The sequence below is a fragment of the Pyxicephalus adspersus genome, chromosome Z (genome assembly GCF_032062135.1).
Source record: "Pyxicephalus adspersus chromosome Z, UCB_Pads_2.0, whole genome shotgun sequence".
Taxonomy (NCBI): domain Eukaryota; kingdom Metazoa; phylum Chordata; class Amphibia; order Anura; family Pyxicephalidae; genus Pyxicephalus; species Pyxicephalus adspersus.
The window spans coordinates 76,506,393-76,527,742 of record NC_092871.1 but is presented as its reverse complement, the minus strand read 5'-3'; the positions used below and the strand labels follow the sequence as shown (position 1 = coordinate 76,527,742).

Sequence of the window (21,350 nt, the reverse complement as noted above, 5' to 3'; positions counted from 1 at the left end):
ACAGAATACCAAGGTCAACAAAAAAAATGGTTTTTATTATCATCAGAAACCACAGCAAACTTTTCTAAATCAGTTTTTTCGAGCAGATATCAGATCTGTTTTCAGTTTTTCTTTAACACGTACACAGTTCCTGAGTTATGAGTACTGTTATAGTTAACATTGTACGTGCATGTATTTTGTACTAAAATATAAGCACAATTGAAGTGAATGTTAATACATCTTCAGTGTAAAGTAAAACAAGGCACACTGTGGTATAGATCTACTAAACAATGTCAGTACTATTGTTTCTACAGAAATGCTTTAAGTATGATTTCCTTGTGTACTCTTTGTCTGGATTGTCGCCGTATAGCTTCCAGTAGTAGTCAGCCATCATACTTTCATTCCAGAAACCTTGGCAGCGGTGCTCCATTACTGAATGTCTTGGTGAAAACATTCTCCTTGTTCATCACTCACCATACCAAGATTTTCCGGGAAGAATTCTAGATGTGAGTGCATGAGTGCAATGTTTTTTTAATGACATGCGACAACCCAGTTTTTGGTATGAACCAAGCAGATTCTGAACTCCTTCCTTGTATGCAGGAGACTTATGGTTGCCCAGGAAATTTTCACACAGCCACTTGAATGCATCCCAACCTTCTAGCTCAGCTGCTGGAGATAGATTGTTTGAAAACATCATCCTGCAAAACAGACTTGATCTGTAGCCCTATAAATATCTCTTCCTTCATTTTTGCAATGCTTATGTTTGGACACAAAAGAAAACTGTTGTTAAATGTTGTAAATTGTTAAGGCTTGTGACATGTTTTTCTAGGGAACAGATAGTTTGCCCTTCGCAAATATAGCTACTAATATGGTCATTTTGCAGATAACCTAGAATATATACAGTTGACAATCAAAAATTCGGCCATTGATAATCCGTATCCTTCAGTTTCCTGGAATGAATTTCTGACCGCATTTTAAATACAGGGACTACAGTACACTGTTTGGCCACTAATGTTTTCATGAAGTTGTTCTGCAGAAACAGCTGTTAGGCACTAAATACACGTTGAGACGTCCCTGCTGCCTGCTCCCTGGAACTGTCCTAGATATCCACAGGTGCTGCGAGAGGAAGGCTCGCCTGTGTGTGGAGGTTAGTATAAAATAAATATCCAGAATTTTCCAAAATCTGGCGTACCTTAGGTTCGGAGGTTGCCAGATTTTTGACTGTCAACTGTACTACATTATACTGGAAGCAATGGATCAGTCAAAGTCATATAACACATTTATTTGTTTTCCTTATTATATTGTAGCAATTGTACTTCTTGCATTGTTACCTGTTCAGATGACAAGGCATTGCAAGAAAAACGAGCAACTCACTTCAGGGAAACCTGCCAACTGAAAGACATTCATGATATTCTTCAAAAACTAAGCATAATAATGAAAAATGTCCAGAATATTGTTTACCCTCTGCATTTACATAGAAATTAAATTTGAACCCAGTCAATGTTGTGCTGCCTTGTGTGCAAGATGATTGATCCCACTCTTTGTAGGATAATGAAGTGATTAGTCTTATTGACGTAAGTGAACCATAAATTGTGACACATATCCATTTGCTTTGTAGAATTGAATCAATTCCTAAATTATGTTAATTTTCCTTCAGATGTATGTTAACATTCCTTGGTAATGGTTTTGTAAGAAAATGTGGATTATGTAGGTTTTGATTTTAGAAAAAAAACACTTTGGTCTTGCCTCAATTTCATGCTGTGTCTGATCTTCAGGTATTGAATCTAGCTAAGAGAAGCCATAGAAAACAAATGCAATCACACCTAGGAAAGTGGTGAACCATAGAACAGATTACAGTATATAAACAACAAAATACTGTATTGGGTGCCATTCTAAAGGGGAAACAGGGTTTGAGGGTAACAGCAGTATTAACCTCCCTAGAGGTAACCCCAAGTGTGACTCGGGTAGTGGGTAGAAAAAAGTTGCTAAAAGTGATAACCCCGAGTCACACCCGGGGTATGTAAACCTATGGGAAGGTTAGTAAATAGAGTGTTTACCTGATCCGCCGGCGCCCCGCGCCATCCAGCGCCGCAATCTCCATCTTCTTCTACAACCGATGAGTCACGGGTGATGTCGGTGCATGTGTACGTTGCCGGCGAGGCGGGGCGGGGCGGGAAATTCACAATCTATTTGTATTGCATTCAATACAAAATAACTGTATTGAATGCAATACATTGGATTTTTATGTGTAAAAGCAGTACCGTGTTTTCAAGAACATTTATTTTACAGTATATATAATAGTATGAGTATAATATGTATTTTTTTTTTAAGTTTAAAAAAATTAAAAAATGTTTTCTTTTTTATAAAAATAAAGATTTTTTAATTGATTAAATGTATTGTTTTTACATGATTTTGTGTTTCCAACTTTATTATACTCATACTATTATATTAAACTGTAAAATACATTTTCATGAAAAACAATGCACTGCTTTTAGACACATAAAACTGGAAAGAAATGAACCGCTAGGGAGGTAAAGGCATGAACATGATGAAGAAGACCCAAAGACTGGGTGAACATGGCAGTGCTAGGAATGAAGTAATGGCAGGAGGGTAATTAAAAACAAAAACAGGAAAGTAATATGTTTTTAATGCAGAAAGGACATCCCCTATCCCTTCTTGAATATACAAATTACCTGCTCTCATTTTTTTTAATGTTTAGTTCTGTTTTAAAAGCAATTATGCTGCTAGTGTGATGTTTAGGTATTAATTCTGACATGGAACTTTTTCAAACTATTTTGTAGAGACTTTTGTCAGTAGCTGTGCACCTAATCATAAACCAATTTAAGACTATGAATGTCTTTTAGTTTCTTGTTCACAGATGTAAGTCCACCTACCCCAATAAACTACAAGTCCCCCACATCTGGTTGACTAGCCTACTAGCTGAAATCCAGAGATGAAAGATAATAAGTTGCATTGCAGTGTGCAAGCACATCTGAGCCGTAAAATGGGTATTTTTCAAGTGCTTTGCTTCTATATACTATTTGTGTTCACATATAAACCTGATTGCAATCAGAATTTGCCTTGCAAAGAAATGGATTTTGTTGGGCTTTAGGATAATAAACACTTCGGTCAGAACTATGTTATACACAACACAGTGCAGAGTGTGTAACTAAATACATTTGTATTTATATTTTTAAAGACACGTAAGGTTTACCTTCTTTAAAAACTGTTTTGTGTTATTGTAGGCTGTCAAATGTGCAAAATTGAAAAAAAAAAAAATTACAATGCCTTTTCTTAATTTTTTTTATCTGACAGTTCAACAGGTAAATTTATGGCACTGCTGATGAACACTGCAGCAAACTTTCATTTTTGTTAACAGTGCTATTAAACTGCGGGTGATCACTATGCCGCACTGACACAGCACCATGATCACATAATTAGGAACCACTTTGAAGGTTTCTAAAACCTTAATGATAACCCTGCCTGTCATTGGAAGCTGAGAGCCTGCGGCTGTGTGGGGGAATGTATATGAATATTTTTTCTGTTCAAGGAATCATGTCTCGGAAGGTTAATATTGAGATTGTGGGCACAAATATAATTAATACAAACTCTGAAATTGAAAATAGATTTCTTAACCATTACAAGGCTACATCTGTCTGGGTGGTAGGGGACACCAATATTCATCAAACCACCGGGAATTTCATGTAAAAATATATTTAACAGTTAAACAATTTTATTTAAAAGTTGCCATATGTTTGTGCATGCTTATTACAAAAGAAAAAGTCTTCTTAGAATGGCAAATTGTTGTAGGAGATATTTTTACTCTATAGTAAATGATGCCTTAACTTTCCACCAGTATGAAAGTTGATGCATCTAAAGCTAATGTTAGATTGTGAACCCCTTTGAGGAACAGTTAGTGATATGACAATGGACTTTGTAAAGCGCTGTGTAATATGTCAGCGCTATATAAATACTAAATAATAATAATATTAGCATACTGAAGCTTATTTGGAAATCTGGAATTTGTTTTGCTTGGTACAACTTTACAACTTTAAATAAAGCTTTATTGGAGTGGTGTTTGCCTAGGTGCATACATAAGTTAGGACTTGTTGTAAAATGATTTATTATACATTATTTTCTTTTCCATCCAAGGACTTTCACCCCAGCTAAATATATCAAGTCAGGGGATTCAGAAGGGTATTATCAACATTGTTAATGTATCAATAACCTATACAGTGTATGTACAGTACACTAAATCATGGATTTCATATATTTAAATTCACTTTCGTGGTGACCTCAACATATATTTTTTACCATAACTCAAATGTGAAGATGCAACATTCCCAGAGCCTGAAGATTCATTTAGACATGAGTGATGGGCACCAGGGAGTGATTCAGCCGACTTTAGAAATTCCCAGGATATACAATACATGCACCAGTACATGGGAACCCCAAGTCATTTCTACTTCATGTTATGTTAATATTTTTTGTCACATGGCTAAGAAGTATTTTCTCCATGGTGCATAACAAGACATTTCAAACTGACATATCAACTGACTTATAAGTGGAAAGTATGAGAACGAGGGGCTAGCTGAAGATTAACACAGTAACTATGGGTCATTATGTATCTGGGTCTTATTTTCTAAGCTGATTAAGAATTATTAGTAGCCATGATCTCTGCTTAAAACTGGATAAAAATAATACTTTCAACAACCCAAAGAGAAAAAGCAAGCATACACTCTAAAGCTGGTCAGAACTTTTAGAGTATGCATCCACATTAATCACATAATCCCCTATATCTGTCTTCTGTGTCAATTTATAACTCACTATCTGATCTCAGAATTAAATTTCAGACTTGTGAAAAGATTAGGAAAGAGGAGGTCTTAAGGAAAAATATTTTGGAAGGGTGATCACTTAATTTCACTATATTTTTTTATAATGGGGATGAGCCACCTCTGCAGTTATAAATCTAAGTGTGCTATGGTTCTTTATTCCAGGGTGAGAGCTTGCTATTTATTTACCATGTTGTTGTTTTCTTTTCATGTTAGACAGTTTGCAATTATTTCATATTGATTGCTTAATGCCCACCACTTTGTCAACAATGTTTTATTCCTTATTCAGTTAACATAATTTTCAATGACTCTGTTTATTCTTGATTGCATGTTACTGTTCCACTCAAGTTACCTTGCATCATACGTCTTTGCTTACTTTTCATCTCAATAAAAATATTGCGATAGAAAGTAGATATAATAGATAGTACATGGGCCTAAGCAGGAAGACCCCTCTTGATTTTTGCCCACAGTAGTCTTTACAAAGAAAAGCAAATTTAAACATATATTGTGACATTTGTTTGGACTGTCCTCTCTGGGCATCATACTGTATGTTTTGCTTCAACCTATTTTCTTTAATCACTGTTTCACATCAACTTGCAGTCCTTGTTTCTAAAGAACTGGTGTATATTTGGATAAATTAACTTTAGACTTGAAGTTTGCCTTTCAGTTTGTGATGAATAAACCCCCCAAAAAATCTTCATCTGGGCCGAAAGGAATGAAGCCAAACATTGCCGATGTTTAGGGATAGGGATTCAGCACAGAACCATATGCTATAACTGTCAATAATAAGTATGCCATGGCAGGACTGTGACAACTGTCATAGTTGGCTGGCCAGATTTGAGAAAATTAGGCAGTAAGTGTGTGCCCCCCTATCCTATCCTATCCTATCCTATCCATAAAAGGTCTCCTGGAACATGGTTTCTTACCCTATTTTGTTTTTTTAGGAACTAACCATGTGTGTGCGAGCCCACAATGATTTATGCAGCACCGGCAACTTCAGATCGGGCATCAGTTGATCTAATTACAGTCTAATAAAAAAGTCTGGTGTCTGGTTTAATTTTTTTTGAATCCATGAAATGTTTTTGTAAATAAATATAGGTGGAGGACTTTGACAGTTGTTCCCGCCCGCTGGCTCTATTGACTGAGCTGTGACACTCTATATAGTGTTGGTCAAGTTTGCCACTCTCAATTACTTTATAGGCATTCAGCCTTCTACAAATCAACTTGAACATTGTGGTCGATTTAGTCGAACTGTCACTGAACAAAATATATAAAAATATCTTTATTTAACCAACACCACTATGTGAGCATCAAAGTATCAAGCATCAAGTTCAGATCATTGTATCACTCTTCGTATAGTCACCATAGTTAGGTGTAATAAGTCCGTTGAGTTCAACCAAAAGGAAAAATATATTATACATATACCAGAAAACCACATAAACCTTTATAAACAGGTAATGGAAAGGAAGGTCAAAAAAACACTATAAAGTTTGGTCAAATGTGCTCCAACATGGGGAAAATAAATTATCCTGATCCCCTAAAGAATTGATATTCCCTGGATTAGCGTCTTTATTTGCAATGCACATTGAATATTTTATCATGGAATTTACTCACTAAATTAGTTTATAAAGATAACAGTTAAAGTCTTAGGTTTGCAACCACTGAGTTATGCAAACTAACAGCTCAGCTGCACATGCACTGGTACAAAATTACTATTTGTATTAAGTTGACCAGCTTTTACAGTGCACATAGCAATTTTTAGGACTGTAAATTGGCTAATGCATTAGAGCAGATGTGTTATCCTGCCCATGTCTTATCTGCATGATAAAATATTTCACTGTCACAACTCTCTGAGATGGAAAAGTCGTTTCAGTGCCAACATTTTAGGCACTTATGGACATGGGAGTGAGAACATTTATACAGAAAAAGGTTGGAAGAAGATAGATGACATCAACTGCACTGAAATGCTAAAAGAGAGTGGAAATATTTTAAACAGTTATTCAATTAAAAAAAATAAAAAAAATGTTTATGGTACGCAAAGCTTTAGCTAACGGCACTAAATTATAATTTGGATTTACTTGAAAGCATATTATTTTGTCAGAAAAATAAACTGAATCATTATAAAGGAAAACACTTAGACGGTATTAAGAGTTGTTCCTAATGTTGTAATAGAAAATATTTATTTTTAATACGCATGGGAACTTTGTGGTTGTGAGACTACATATATATATATTTTGCAAAAGAGAACATAAGCAGGATAATCTAAAGTGAACAAAAGGACGCGTGAACAAAAGTTTTCAGTTAACATTTGAGTGTGGGTTCAGGAGCAAGTTTAACCAAACATGGTGAATTTCATGTGGTGGGTTAAATACTGTGGCAGCGAGATCTTCCTGCTACAGTTCCCAATTCTGTGTTTTCCGTAATTGCCCAATGCATGCTATATACAGATAATTAAAAATCCAACAGGGAGAGTGGGACTCATCATATGAGCAGCTGTACAGACCGTGCAACCCAAAGAATAACATTTTACATAAATCATTCTAGAGACCTATACAAATGTCCAGTGATTTAGCTTTCCAGCATCCATTTTGGGAGGAATTATCCATTAAAAGATTGATGCTATACTGCTGTTTTGCAACAGATAATATTTCTTGTACACTATACGTTTGGTGCTTGAGATTAAAAAGCATTTTATTTTGCTATGAAATATATTTAATCACCATTTCATACCTTCACACTTTGATATATTTATTGTGTGCTTTGAATTATATATCTTAACCTGATGGACCTTGACTAGAACATATGTTCAAATGCATCCTTTGGGAATTTAACTACTTGGAAACAAAAATGTTTTTTTCCTTCCTGTTGTTCAAATCACACCATGTGGTCACGTTTTGCCTATAATGATTAAAAATATACTTTACGATCCAAAGGCTTGTGCTAATAAATAGTGTTTACTGGACTGTTCTTATACCAAAACCAACCCTGGGCAATTTAACAGAAATAAATCAAATGGGCAGCAAGTCAAAGTACAAAGATAGGCAGAAGTTCTTCATTTTTCAACACAAGATGTCTTTCCAGAGAAAAAAACTCCCAGCTGGTTTCAGAAGGTTGAGATGTTTATTTAGCTAACAATATCATCTATCTCAATTTTTCCTGAAAAAACTTGATAGGGCCATGTATATTAGTGCCACTGAGATTACAGGCCTGGATCCTCAAAAAATGCTGCAAGTGTCCTGGAAGGAATGGTTGGGCCAGGCACTCGATCCTTTTTCCGGGCCAGAAATTTAGGATTGTTCGGAAGCACCTGGCTCATGATAAAAAAAAGCAGGTCTTTGAAACTGGGAGGCATTGCAGCCTAAGGCCAGATGGCTCATCTGGATAGGCAGTGTGCAGTCTGTATGTTGGAAGAGTCCAAGAGGTCTCTCAATGTTTCGGTCTGCAAGACCAACAGCTCTGAAGAGAGTCAGAGTGAGAACCAGGAGGTTATATGTGTTTTTTTCTGTCATGCTTTAATGACACGGATCTCCTGTGAGGCAAAACCCAGAAATTTGCTTTGTGTTGGTGTTTTTTTAACAAAAGTCGGGAAAATGCCCTGAAATTGAATCAAGTATTCAAATGCTTAATTGCAGTGATTTTCTTTTACTTGCTATATATTTGCTATTTGCCTTTGTACATGCAAGAAAATTTTGACTACTACATAAGAGTCAATTTCCTAGCACAGCAAGCTCCCTCCTTGTTTGGCATTGCGCTCTCCTCTTTTGAGATTGCCTTAATAATGCCTACAAAGTATCTCTGCCCCTTACTTCAGTTTGCTATATAATCATTTATGCAGCTGGTTGAGAAGGAGTGAAATGAATGTTAAAGATTGTTACTTAAGAGACAAAGTATGTTGGGACTGCTATTGTCACATCTGGCATGGGGATGCCCAGCAGTAGTCATATTGCTTTAGGATTTTTACTCAAAGTAGGCTTTTACACAATAATGCATAAAAATACCTAACACACATATATAATCCTAAGGGAAAATTGTTGTTGAAATTAATATCCTGGTTATTTAAAAGACATTTAAAATATTTGGGGGATGTAAACATGCCAAAGTTGGGTATGTCTTGGGTGTGTACGTAGACTTAGCTAGACACATTTGCATGCTGGTGAAGACTTAGCCAAACACAGGCAAGGTCGCATAAATCTGGCATAGAGGGTGTCAGATACAGCACAGAGTTAGGACTGGGACAACAATCTGGTGGGAACCTAAATTCACTCATTTCTTGAGCATCATTTCTTGAGCACAAGTGCAGTACTTAGGGTGCTAAAGTACGCCCCAGCAGCTCCGTCCACTGACAGGACGACCCCATACTTGGCCAAGCCTGGTGGCAATTAGCATTCCTGTCTCCAGCTCCTTTTCTTTTTGATGCACCTTGTTATTAGTAAAGGAAAAAAAGCGTAATTTATCCATTTAATTAAAAAAAAATTGGCTTTGCGTACACAATCCTTTTTCTGACTGGTTGCTTGTGCTCACTGTATACCACTACACCACACATAAATTAGATTAGCTCATGAGTCTCCACAATAAATTTGTGTAGCACACATTTTCCTTTCAGCATTTCTTCTCTAACACACACTCTTCTGATCCTAATATTTAAAACTAACTGCCACTTTTTAGACAAATATGTCTCCAAACTTTAATAACAAAAGAATGCATTGTGTGGCCTCACTTCCTCTTGCAGATTATCCAGTCTAGAGAAAAACATTTGGTAGAAAATATCTAAACATGCCATAAATCAGTAATATGTTCTGGTTGCCAGCCGTAATATATGGAATGGGCTCAGGAAGACTTGGCTATTTGAAATATTCAATATCCCCCTTTCAGTATGAAACTACTACAGCAGAAATTACTTTTGCTTACCCATAAATTCACTTTTCTAGCAAACATAACCAGCCTTAATGACAAACAATTCAAGGCAAGACTAACAAAAAATAGACACTTCACACCACCCCCATTTACCCCACACCCCCCTATCCTGATATGCCCAACTATGGTTATATAGAACTTGGATAGCCATCATCATGGTCTCTCAGAGCATGACTACTGGGATACAGGTTTCATTGAAGAGTAGTATGCATTTCAGAGGGGAATGCATTACCATGCAGGCTGTCCAATGTGACAACTGCAGGTGATGCATGCATCAATTGACTGATATTAGGCAGTAAATAGATGAAAGGTGGGATCAAAGTATTGACCAGAGCTTCTATTGCTCTATCTACGCATGCAGTAATCATGGTCAAATATACAAAAAAATGCATGCACACTAAAAAAGTAAATATGAAAAAGTTGCAAAATACAGTAAGCTAAGTTGTTTTTTTCAAGGTACGTCTATGAAAATAAATCTTATAAATATGTTTTATATCTTTTATAATATAGTGGGTTTGTGGCTAAGTGCTTGCCTACTTTTAAGTCAGGTTCCTCTTCCAGAGGCACACGAATCTGTACATTTGCATGTGTCCTATGGTTGTTTATATGCTTGTACCTTGTATAGCTGGATCAGAGGCTGCAGAACAACATTTAAGGGTGTGTATAAATTAAAACAGAGGGTGTTACTAGAAAAATGATTTAGTGCAGGTTTTATGCAGATTAGGAAAAACATACACCTTGTGCCATTGTGAAATCTTTACAAACTGTTACACAAGATCTGAAAACAGATAAAAGGGAGTCATTGAGCGGGACTGGAAGGCAAACATTGCAATACACTGTGAGAGTGAAACCTGCAAGATGTCAACCTCTAGGTAATCCAGCACTAAACAGAGTTTAATTTATCAGTGTATGCAAGGAACCCTTTTTGTAATTACTGTGGCAGGTGTTAAGACTTTAGAAATCAATTATACCAATCTTTTTTTTTTTATCTTTGCAGCAAGTAAAAATGAAAATTAAAATGGTGCCCTATAATCAATTTATAAGAGCTGACTGTAAATCATTGTCATCCCCTGCATCCTATGGATCTAAAGAAATTGAAAATGCCTGTACTCAAAAACTTGTAAATCGGGGACAATAACAAGTATACAGCCTCATCTAACGGCATTGACAGACTAAGCAAAGCAAAGAGCCCAGTGACTCGGACTAATAATTTGAACTTTATACAAACAACCTGGACCAATGCAAATCAACTTTCACTTGCTAATTTCTTTTAATTTACACTGTTGCTGTTACACTGTTCAGCTATTGTTCTTTGTTTAGTCTTTATTTTTCAGTCCTTTTTATGCTCTGTGTTTTGTTGTTTTTGCCCATTAAACACTATAAATTATAAACTGCTCTAAGAAGAATTAGGGTAACCTGTCCTCCTAAACACTTCTATAAAAAGTGAGACATCCCTGTTTGGAGTGGCTGTGGGTGAGACAAAGAGTACTAAATGAGGCAGAATCATAAATGCGGTTGTCAAAGGTTGAGGTGCTGGCAGTCTACTTGTAAATGTGTGTTTGGCAAGGGGTAACAGACTGGATAATCTTGCTAAATAATGGCTCTTCTCAGCCTGCTGGTGCTTAGATTGCTGCTGAGCATGCTGGAAAGCATGCGTAGGGAGAGGTTGAGAGAGCTGATCATCACAAGACCTCTCATCACCTCTCTGTTCTCATTATAAGCAGGTGGATATAAAAACTTGCTATAGATAAGTGTAAACTCTGCATTTATTACTGTAGGGGAGAGAATAGGAAAAATCACCTAAAGGCATAGAGATACAAAATTTGAAGCTGGATTCAGTTGCAGAGTGGGCAAATGGTGAAATGAATTATTGTAGCTGGCTGAAGAAGATCATTGTATTCATTTGCAATTTATTTTTCTTTTCATTGAAGGATGTTAAGAACATCTGATACACTTACCATGGTTCTTGTCTGCAACACATTGGCCCGGAAGTAATTATTGGTTACACATTACCTGAACATCTTATGTTTGGATCTAAAAAAATGTGATAATCCCCTATATGTGTCACAGTCACAGAACTCACCTAATTTAAAGAGACTTTTCCTAATAATTAGGACATTTCACAGTATTTATATAACGCCAACATATTACATGGCGCTTTACAATGTCCATAGTCATGTCACTAACTGACCCTTAATGGGGCGCACATTCTAATGTCCCCACCATAGTCAAAGGTCTTTAATACAGTCTTAAGTCAGTTTGTGGGGAAACCAATTACCCTAAACACGGGAAGAACCTGCAAACTCCACGCAGATAGTGTCCTGGCCGAGATTCGAACCTGGGACCCAGTGCTGCAACCACTGAGCTACCATGTTGTTTAATACCTTTGTTTTACTGAGGGAATCAGCTTCTCTTAAAAGTAATTAGTGATGTATTTCAAGAAATTAGGATAAGTGGGATAAGTAAGGCAGGGCACTGATATTTTAATCAGTGACAGCATTTCTTGAGGATGATGTGTCTTGGTCAGCCTAAGGTCAATTCTCCAACAGAAGAACCTAATGGCTTAGAACCTTTGACCCATGGCCTATGAATAATTAAATATTTTGATATGGTCCCCAACCCTGCTTATTTTATATATAAAATATACAGACAAACCATGTATTTAAAAAGGTTTTGTGCTGTACCAGGTAGTTCCAAGATTTCCTAGCTAGATTGCAATCATTATAATAAATTAAATAATTTTCATTAGTATTTAAAAAAAAAAAATCAATTTTTATCATAATCATATTTATTCATGGGGAATATATCAAAGGATAAAACCACATGTACTCCACACCATCATGTATCCAAACAAACCAAGGAAAGCCCATCACTAAGAGTTGTGTAAATCAATAGTGTTGTATGGTTTCACTGATAGGGTATGTAGGGCCTCAGCACACAATCTCTAGGTGGTGGCAATGGCTAGACCAGAATACAGCAGTATGTAAAATTCATCATCCCTATAAAGTAATTGAGTTTTCTGTTCACTAATCCCCAGCAATGCCGAAAAAGCTTTACTTCTAATATCTGTCAGTAGGGATACTGAAGAAATCAGTTCATAAAAAATGTAGCCTCCTTCATTATTTTCAGTAAAAGTTTAATTGTCCGTCTAACTATTCTGGTTCATATTCAGTCTATTTTGGTAGCTGAATGCTAGTAACAATCGGGCACACCAAACCAAACAAGAGTGGTCTTTGCTTGGGTTTTGCATTATGTACTCCTGATCATCTCAAGCACACACAGTGTTCTAGGTCTCTCTGTGTACTTTTATATTCCTTATTTGCACAAGTAAAATAAAGCTCTCCTTACAGGGGTTCTTTCTTTTACTGTAGGTTGGTTATATGAGTGACCATACAACACCCTTAACTTACTAACTAATCTGCATAACATTTTGCCTTCTTCATTTTCATCCTTATCCTCATTATCCAGATACAGAGGACAACAGTTTATAGGAGCTGGGTGCTACCTGATAGGACATAAGTAATAAGAAGAGACCTATTACTTCTCTCATAAAGTGTGTCCATCTTGCATCCTGTAGCTCAGAACCATATTGTTACCTGTAATATAGGACAGCAAGTAATTGTGGTTACTGTAGAGATTATTCAGAAATTTAGCTGAAAGTTGTCCCTGGTAATAAAATAGGTATAATAAAATATAAATGTCCCTGGTAATAAAATATAAAATAGGTCCCAGTCTGTAGTTTATGGAACACGGGTGTGCAGTAGTAGGCTCTGATTATTTGGTTGAAGGGTGAATAGTTACTTAAGTAAATCTAGCAAAACAAAAGGGTTTGACTATAATATGTTTTAATTCTTAACAACCCTCCAAAGAATTAATACCAAACATCTTTAGAGTCTTTGACACTGTGCATGGCATATTTAGGCACTGTTTTATTTTCCAGTTTCTACTATCCCTTCCATAAATTGCCTTTTTTATGTAGTATTTCTCTGTCAGCTATAGCTTTAGTTCTCTGCACTGATGCTCTTTTTGGATCTGAATTATATTTTACTGTTATTTGTATTCCTCTGGCAAACACAGGGCAGCTTTCTAGTACAGTGTAATATATCAAAAGAGACAAAATTAGACTTCCCAATAAAAAAAACTCACCATGAACACAAGATATATTTTTAGACAAAGGTCAGCAGTTATTTTATCAGTGAGGCATAGCTAGACAAGGCGACTAGTTACATGCAAAGCCTTATCAACAGCCATAGCCATAGGGGAATAATTCACTGTTTCTTAGCACATGCACAGGGCATTGTAATAAAAAATAAAGGAATTTTAGCTAGTTATGATATCCACTGCTTTCCTTTAAGAGTTGTCCAACATAATTAGTCCTTTGTTAATCCAGTGGTGTCTTGAGTTTCTGTACTAAAGTTAAAATCGGAAAGTTTGTGGACAACTTATATATATATATATATATATATATATATATATATATATATACACACACATATATACTGCCTAATGCCAATTACACCATTATTTTTTTATTTTTTATAACTCAACATATCCTGTTATTTTGCCATAAAAAGTATTAGCAGAAAATTGTATATCAGATTCGGTTTGCAGATACAAATAAGCTACTATAGACGATAACACTTAGCATAACCGATTCATGTAATCCATTTTACATTGCCATTATGCCATTACCTACTAAGTATATTCTGCTTTGCTGTCCTACTTTTTACTTTCACGTGTACTTTTATGTTACTGATCTAGCATGCAATGTTTTGGGCTAAAGATAGCCCAGCAACAGGGATTTTTTAGAATAAGATCACCTAGAGTCAGCAAGTTTTTTTATTCACTCCAAACGTATTGCTAGGCATTTTGATACAATGGGTACATAGCTCCTGCACTTTGTCCACTATTAGTTCTGACCAAATTAAGCAGTGGTCAGGCGCCTGGGCTGTGTAAAAGTGTATTGGAACACATTTTGTTACCACCAGTTTACAGCAAGTTGACCAAGCGGAAGAGACAGTGCCATACACAAGGCGAGTCCCTAACCATTACCATCTTTACCATATGAACCAAAATAATCATATGCCAATACCTTGCCTCTTTGTGTTTTTTTTTTTCTTTTTCCTAGACCTAGACTGATGCAGATTGATCATACAGAAGTATGTGTACAGACTGGCCATTGAGCGGTAATGCACAAACACTAAACATTGGTCACAAAGGGTATACAGCATCAAGTCTGATTCAGGTGAACAGTGCAGCAGTGTGACGAAAATCATACAAATCTTGGATTGGGTTCTTTTACTGAAATCTGTGTTATTATGTCCTATTAGAAGTATTAAAATTCATTCTCCATTTGGGAGTATCATGAATATAATTGCATGACCCATGAAGCAATTAATATGATTGTTACCTATAGGAGATCAATTTTCTCCCTCAGTTCTATAAAATACTGGCAGGTTAATTAGCTGTTAGATAAATAATTGGTGCTGGTGAGTACATAATTGTGCAAGTGACAGGAAATAGATGATGAACTCTATTGTGATAGTGGCTGGTGGTTTGGTTTTGAATAAATAGATGGATCAATAGATCACTTCTGATACTTTGTAAAAAAAAAAAAAATGACATGCACACAGAAAATAAGTCACCAGTATTTTCTTGTGCAATTTAATAAACGAGGGATGGCAAAAAACACAATATGGAATTTAGAGTTTACTTTTAATACATGAATTTTATTTTTGGCAGCTGAAATACAGCCAATATGTATGGACTAACTCCCAAATATTTTTGATACCATATCTATTAGATATATTGTAAAATAAATGCATCAAGTGATACACATACACATGCACTTAAACGTACTGATACACTGGTGGACATATCTAAAATGCAGTGAATGTTCTCCAGTCATCATCACATAATTATTACTGCTGAATTCAGCAGTAATAATTATGTGATGATGACTGGAGAACTTTCACTGCATTTTAGATATCCCCTTTAACATATATTAAGTTACATTTACTGCGGATCTGGATTCTTTAGTGGGAAACCATGATTTCCAAAGTATGATAGGTGTATCTGCTTATGGCAGATGAAAAATCATTGATTTTATATATGTAATTTGCCACTAATTCCTACCCAGAACCCTCCATGACAATTCCTGGTCACCCAACTACCTTGCAAATGGCTTACACCAGGGGTCAGCAAACTTTTTTGGCTACTAGGCCATTATAGGAGGTCAAGTAGGCACACTAGGCCGGACTCTCCCTCGAGTCCCGCGCTCCGCCCCCACCAGGAACACCCCTGAAGGGAAATCCCTCTCCTCCGCAATGCATACAGAGGAGAGGGAATGCCCCTGAAAGGAAATCTCTCTCCTCCACAATGCATACGGAGGGCAGGAATGTCCCCTTACCCCGGCGGCAGAAGTGTTAACGTGGTAAACAGGGAAAGGAGGCATAACAATGAGGCTCAAGAGTTGCCGGCCGGGATTAGGCTGGATCTACTAGTGGGCAATTAGCCAGAAAGAACTACTGGCTAGGCCCTATCTGGCCTAAAGGCCAGAGTTTTCCTACCCCTGGCTTACACAATTGATGCACAGGGGTTTTAGCTAAAAAAAAAAATGTGCACTGATTGGCATTTACCCTCTCCACACCTTAAAGATAATACCCTCTCCACAATATAAAGATAATAATAAAATAAAATAAACAGAAAACATTGTGTCTTCCTACATTTCCCATTCCTTTCTCAGGTATAGGTTTGAGGGTCAGTATCCACAGGCAGAATTTTTACTTCCAGTAGATTTGAGGTCTGTTAAAGTGATCGGCACATACTGCCCAATGGTATACCCACTCCACTTCTCATACCCTGCTCACAGTCATGCTCATTGAATATAACGTGATGGGATGTGTTGATCACTTATATTTATTCACTGCCAGGAAAAATGATCAGTAGGGCAGAATATCATACACACATGTACAGTCTTTTGGAGCTTCCAGCCAAAAATTTCAGTTAGTCGAGTGCACAACTTTTTTTTTTTTCCTGACTATCAGTATCTATTGCCCTGCCCACTGTGCAATTTCACTTCATACTGCCCACTGTTATTCCCTTTGCATTTTGTTTCTGCATACACTGCCCACTGTCATGACCTATGCACTCCTTTTCTGCGCACATTGCCCACAGTCCTCTGCACAAATTGCAAACTGTTATACCCTTTGTAATTCTATCCTGTATGCACTACCCACTGTCATGCCCTATGCATGCCTCCCCCACACGTTTTGTCCAATGTTATGACCTCTGCACTCCTCTCCTGTGCAGACCGTTCACTGTTATAGCTGTGAAAAACATATGCTCCCCTGTGCATACTTTTTTTGCTGTAAAACACTCCTTTTTTTCTGTCCAAAAATACATTTCTTCAAAATTGTTTGTAACCTCCTCAATCTTACCTGTTCTGGAATGTGAACACTTTTTCTAGTTTATATTATTTGCCATTCGATATTAGTTTTTTTTATAATGGCTAGCTTCCAAGAGCTGGGGAATGACAGTTTTGTTGTGCATGTTGTATACGAGAAATACCAGTTGGTATCCATATACTCTGATTATTTAATAAGTGAATAATAATTGAATGGCAATGGTTGAGCTCAATTATTCATGGATCTGCTGTGTATAGAACTTTACATACACAAACATTATCAAAACTGATTAAAATGATGCCTAAAATAGAATACAATATTATTAATTCAGTTTTAAAATATTTTAAACATTTTCCTAGTACAAAATGAATAAACACATAGAAATCAGCATGCAGAGCTAAAATTTATAAGAACAAGTCTCAATGCAAGGAGAACATTTTTATTTTAAAATAATCAGGTCTCCCTGAGGAACAGTGCGATGTTCTTGCATATACTGTACAATCTGGAACAGCATGAAGGAGTAACATTTAAAAAAATGGTACCTTTTTCAAAGTAAAAATAGAAGTAAGTGTATTTTATATATATATATATATATATATATATATATATATATATATATATATATATATATAAAAGAAACATTACTACTAGTATAAAAATGAATTTGCTAAGCTGAAACAACTGGTGTGCCAAGAAATCCCAACATCTGATACAATGTATCCGTTCCACTGACTTCTGTTTGTGTTTTTTCCCAAATAAATATATAATTAAAAAATAATAATAATAATAATTGTAATTAATTTTCCAGGTGGATGCTTCGTCACCACTGCTACCACTGTACTTGTTATTGTTTATTTGGGAATTCGTTCACTGCAGGATTTCAGAGACAGGCAAACCTTATGTAGCTTTTAAACATTTCTTGTTTTTGCTTTCATTGGCATGCCTACTAAACATCTGAGAGTTCTCCCATCTTCACTATGATTGACTGGCAAGCATCATGTGCCGCCTGTTTATCATTTCTTTATCTGATAAATTCTTTTTTTTATATCTAAAGCCAGGATGCTAAAATTCACTGACATTTTCATACATCCTTGTGAATCTTAAAAGAAGAATTTTGACTTTGGCTATTTAGGATCATAGTTTGGTATAGGGTGAATTATTTTATGATACCAGTCATAAACAGTGTCTGATATACTAAAGAGTTAAGCTACCTACACACTTCTAATAATCATCGTTAGAAAACGAACGATTACGACCGATCACGATATGCATGATTATATTTGAACAATCGTATTGTGCACAATTCTGTACATGCTGTAATCATATGATCGTTCATATATAATACACCAATAGTGTACACACGCTAGATACAATCATTTGAACTATGCAGGGAGTCGGACGTCGGCCAATTAGATCCGGCAGGACAGTCGTTAATTTCTAGCGTCAATCCTTGTTCAACGGTGTCGTTGTGCACCTTTTTTGTTAACGATTCTTGGACGATCAGTCGTTAGTCGTTCATTTCCAACGACATTTATTGGAAGTGTGCACGCAACTTAAGGCTAAAGAGTAAGGCTACGGACACAGGTCAGATGATTCCCTTTCAATTATTGCTTTAAGGCTGCTATCAGACTAGAATCTGACGTGTGTACAGCGCTCATCCACCGTCGTTAATGGATCCGTCCTGTGAAGGGGAGAGAGCGCTGCGGGCTGCCGCTAGCTCGTTCTTCCCCTCCCCTCTCCTCTCCATGTAGCAGGATGGTGCAGTATGTACAGCATTCATTCATGAATCTTTCTGTCTTTTGTCATTGGAAAGGATCGTGAAAGACGCATTCCAACAACAAAAGTCTTATATTGTGTACGTAGCCAAAGCACAAGAGCAGAAAGAAATTACAATCATGATATTTGGCATGTTGTATTGCAGGTTTACATAAGCGTGCAGACTTTCACAGACCCATAAACAGTTAAGGAATATGGGAAAACATGCACCACTACTTATACATTTGCTGCAATTACAGTTTTCTGAGTATATTGGAAATTCAGTTACAGCTATTATGGCTGTCATTTGCAGATATGTTGCAAAAAGGAACAGAACTGCAAACCACTATGATTGAGGCTGGTATCAGAACTTTGTACTTTGATGCATGGAGTTGCACCATGCTTGCATTACCTTTTTGATATTATGTGTTAATGCAATGCACCTGCAGCAGTCTCCTGACCACACACCCCAAAGATGGGTCCTTGTTGCCCTGGGACCCAGTGGTAGTAGACCTGCACTACATTACCCAGATCTGAACCTTTAAGGACCAGCTTCTGGGAGGTAGTGATTATTTATTGCACTGTGGAGTTGGACATTAAGGTATCCATACACATTGGAAAATCAGACATCTACCAGGATTGTGTGCTATCTGTAGGACTACTAGGAGGAAAAAAAATCAATCTGTATGAGTTTGTCCTATTATACACTATAGTAATTAGTGGATTCTGACATGTTTAGTTTTTCCAAATATTACCTAACCCCTAACCAACAGATTTTTTTATTAATAATATCATTAGCTTTATTTAATACTGCAACATAATATAGAGAGCTTTAAAGAGTCCTAATGCATAATATCTGCCTTCATTTTAGTTTTCTAGCTTGTCCTACAGATATGTGTGTTAATGGTGTTCATGTCATATTGGTGGCTCAGGAAGAAAAAAATATATATAAAGGTTCAAGAACTAATTATCTTCACTCGCTATTAAAAAAAAAAAAACATCCTGTATTATACCAAAATATTATATATATTATTTACAAACTGCATTCATCACTTTTTTGTGAACAGCACTAATGTCACAAGGACCATTTCTGACCTCAGGCACTGACTCCACACCAGTTCCATTTGATCTATTTTTTTTTTGTTTTATAAGGCAGTTAAATTTCTTCTGCAAGTTTGATAATCTTTGCATTGTAAAGATAGTTTATCAGCTCTGATCCAAGCAAAATATGTTCTTACCTTGTAATGTGAATTAACAGGATTAGGTGCTCTGTCCAGACATCTGGTGTGTAAATCCAAAAATTAGGGTTCTGCAGAGAAGCCTTGTAAAACAGACTCTGTTTTCTAGATTCAGAGCAGGTAAAAGACTGATATACAGCTTGCTGAGCAGCTTTGGGTCTGGTTTCCTTGCGTTTGACAAGTGTGTATCTCTGTTACTCTTGTGATAGGAGCTGAGGGTGGAAAGGGAGGAGGAGGGCTGGGTGTATTGTAGAAGGGCTGGCAAATAGATTGCACATCTTAGCATTTGCTTTTTTTCAGTTCATGGGTTTTGCAAACTCTTTTTAAACAGTTTGAATAAAAGAAAAAAAAATAATTACAATAAAGTCTAATTGTTACTTAAACTGATCATAATTTTAATCTACACGCTAAAGTTAAATAATATTTTGGGAAATGTTTTGGAAACACAAATGCTGGTTTCAAATGTGATATATTGTTCTGGGGGAAGTTATTATTGATTTGTGTTTATATAGCACTGGCATATTACGCAGCGCTTTACAAAGTCCATAGTCATGTCACTAACTTTCACTCAAGGGAACTTACAATCTAATGTACCAGTAAATAGATACCACAGCAATAAAGTAAATATGTACTGAGAGATCGTAGAAGCTGCGACTAATTCTAAAGAATACTAAATGCTTGCATGTAAAGCCTTGCCCTGTAAACTCAATAGAACATGAAAGGATATCTTTCCAATGCAAGGAAAATCTTCTCTTGGACAGGTGACATGTGCACAAATGCTCCATTGGAAAATTCCCCTTTTTTTTAGGTAGAAACTAAAAGTTTTCAATTTTTTTTCCTCTCTTTGCCATGATATTCCTGATCAGGACAATTTAAGAGAGTGAACTGTCGTAACATGGAAACATAGAGCATAAAAAAATCTGCTAGGGCAGGGGGTGTAAAACTCTCGCCCGGGGGCCAAATCTGGCCCCCAACATCCTTTTTTTTGGCCCCCAATGGCCCCCCGCATTGAACTGTTTTATAGTTGGGAATTTTAGTAGCAGCGCTATTTCAATGAAGAGGGAGTTTCAGCAGCGTGCCACTGAAGTGATAAGCCATAAGTTTTAGCTCCGCATTGGCTGCGTCTGGCATTTCCAGCACTCCCCCTCAGCTGTACATTTCCTTGCTACTCCAAGGCATGGACCTGAATGGGTAGATTTTCATAGAAGAACATTGTTATTATTATT

General features: G+C 36.4%; 1 protein-coding gene across 1 annotated transcript in view; it reads right to left on the bottom strand.

Annotated features, from left to right (window-relative positions):
• AVPR2 (arginine vasopressin receptor 2) overlaps positions 1 to 20,317 on the bottom strand; it is a 61,548-nt gene extending 41,231 nt beyond the window's left edge. Inside the window, exon 1 of the mRNA XM_072430395.1 lies at positions 20,125 to 20,317. The gene's annotated coding sequence lies outside the window, so the exon portion shown is untranslated. The remainder of the gene's footprint in view (positions 1 to 20,124) is intronic.
• Between the last annotated feature and the right edge of the window lie 1,033 nt (positions 20,318 to 21,350).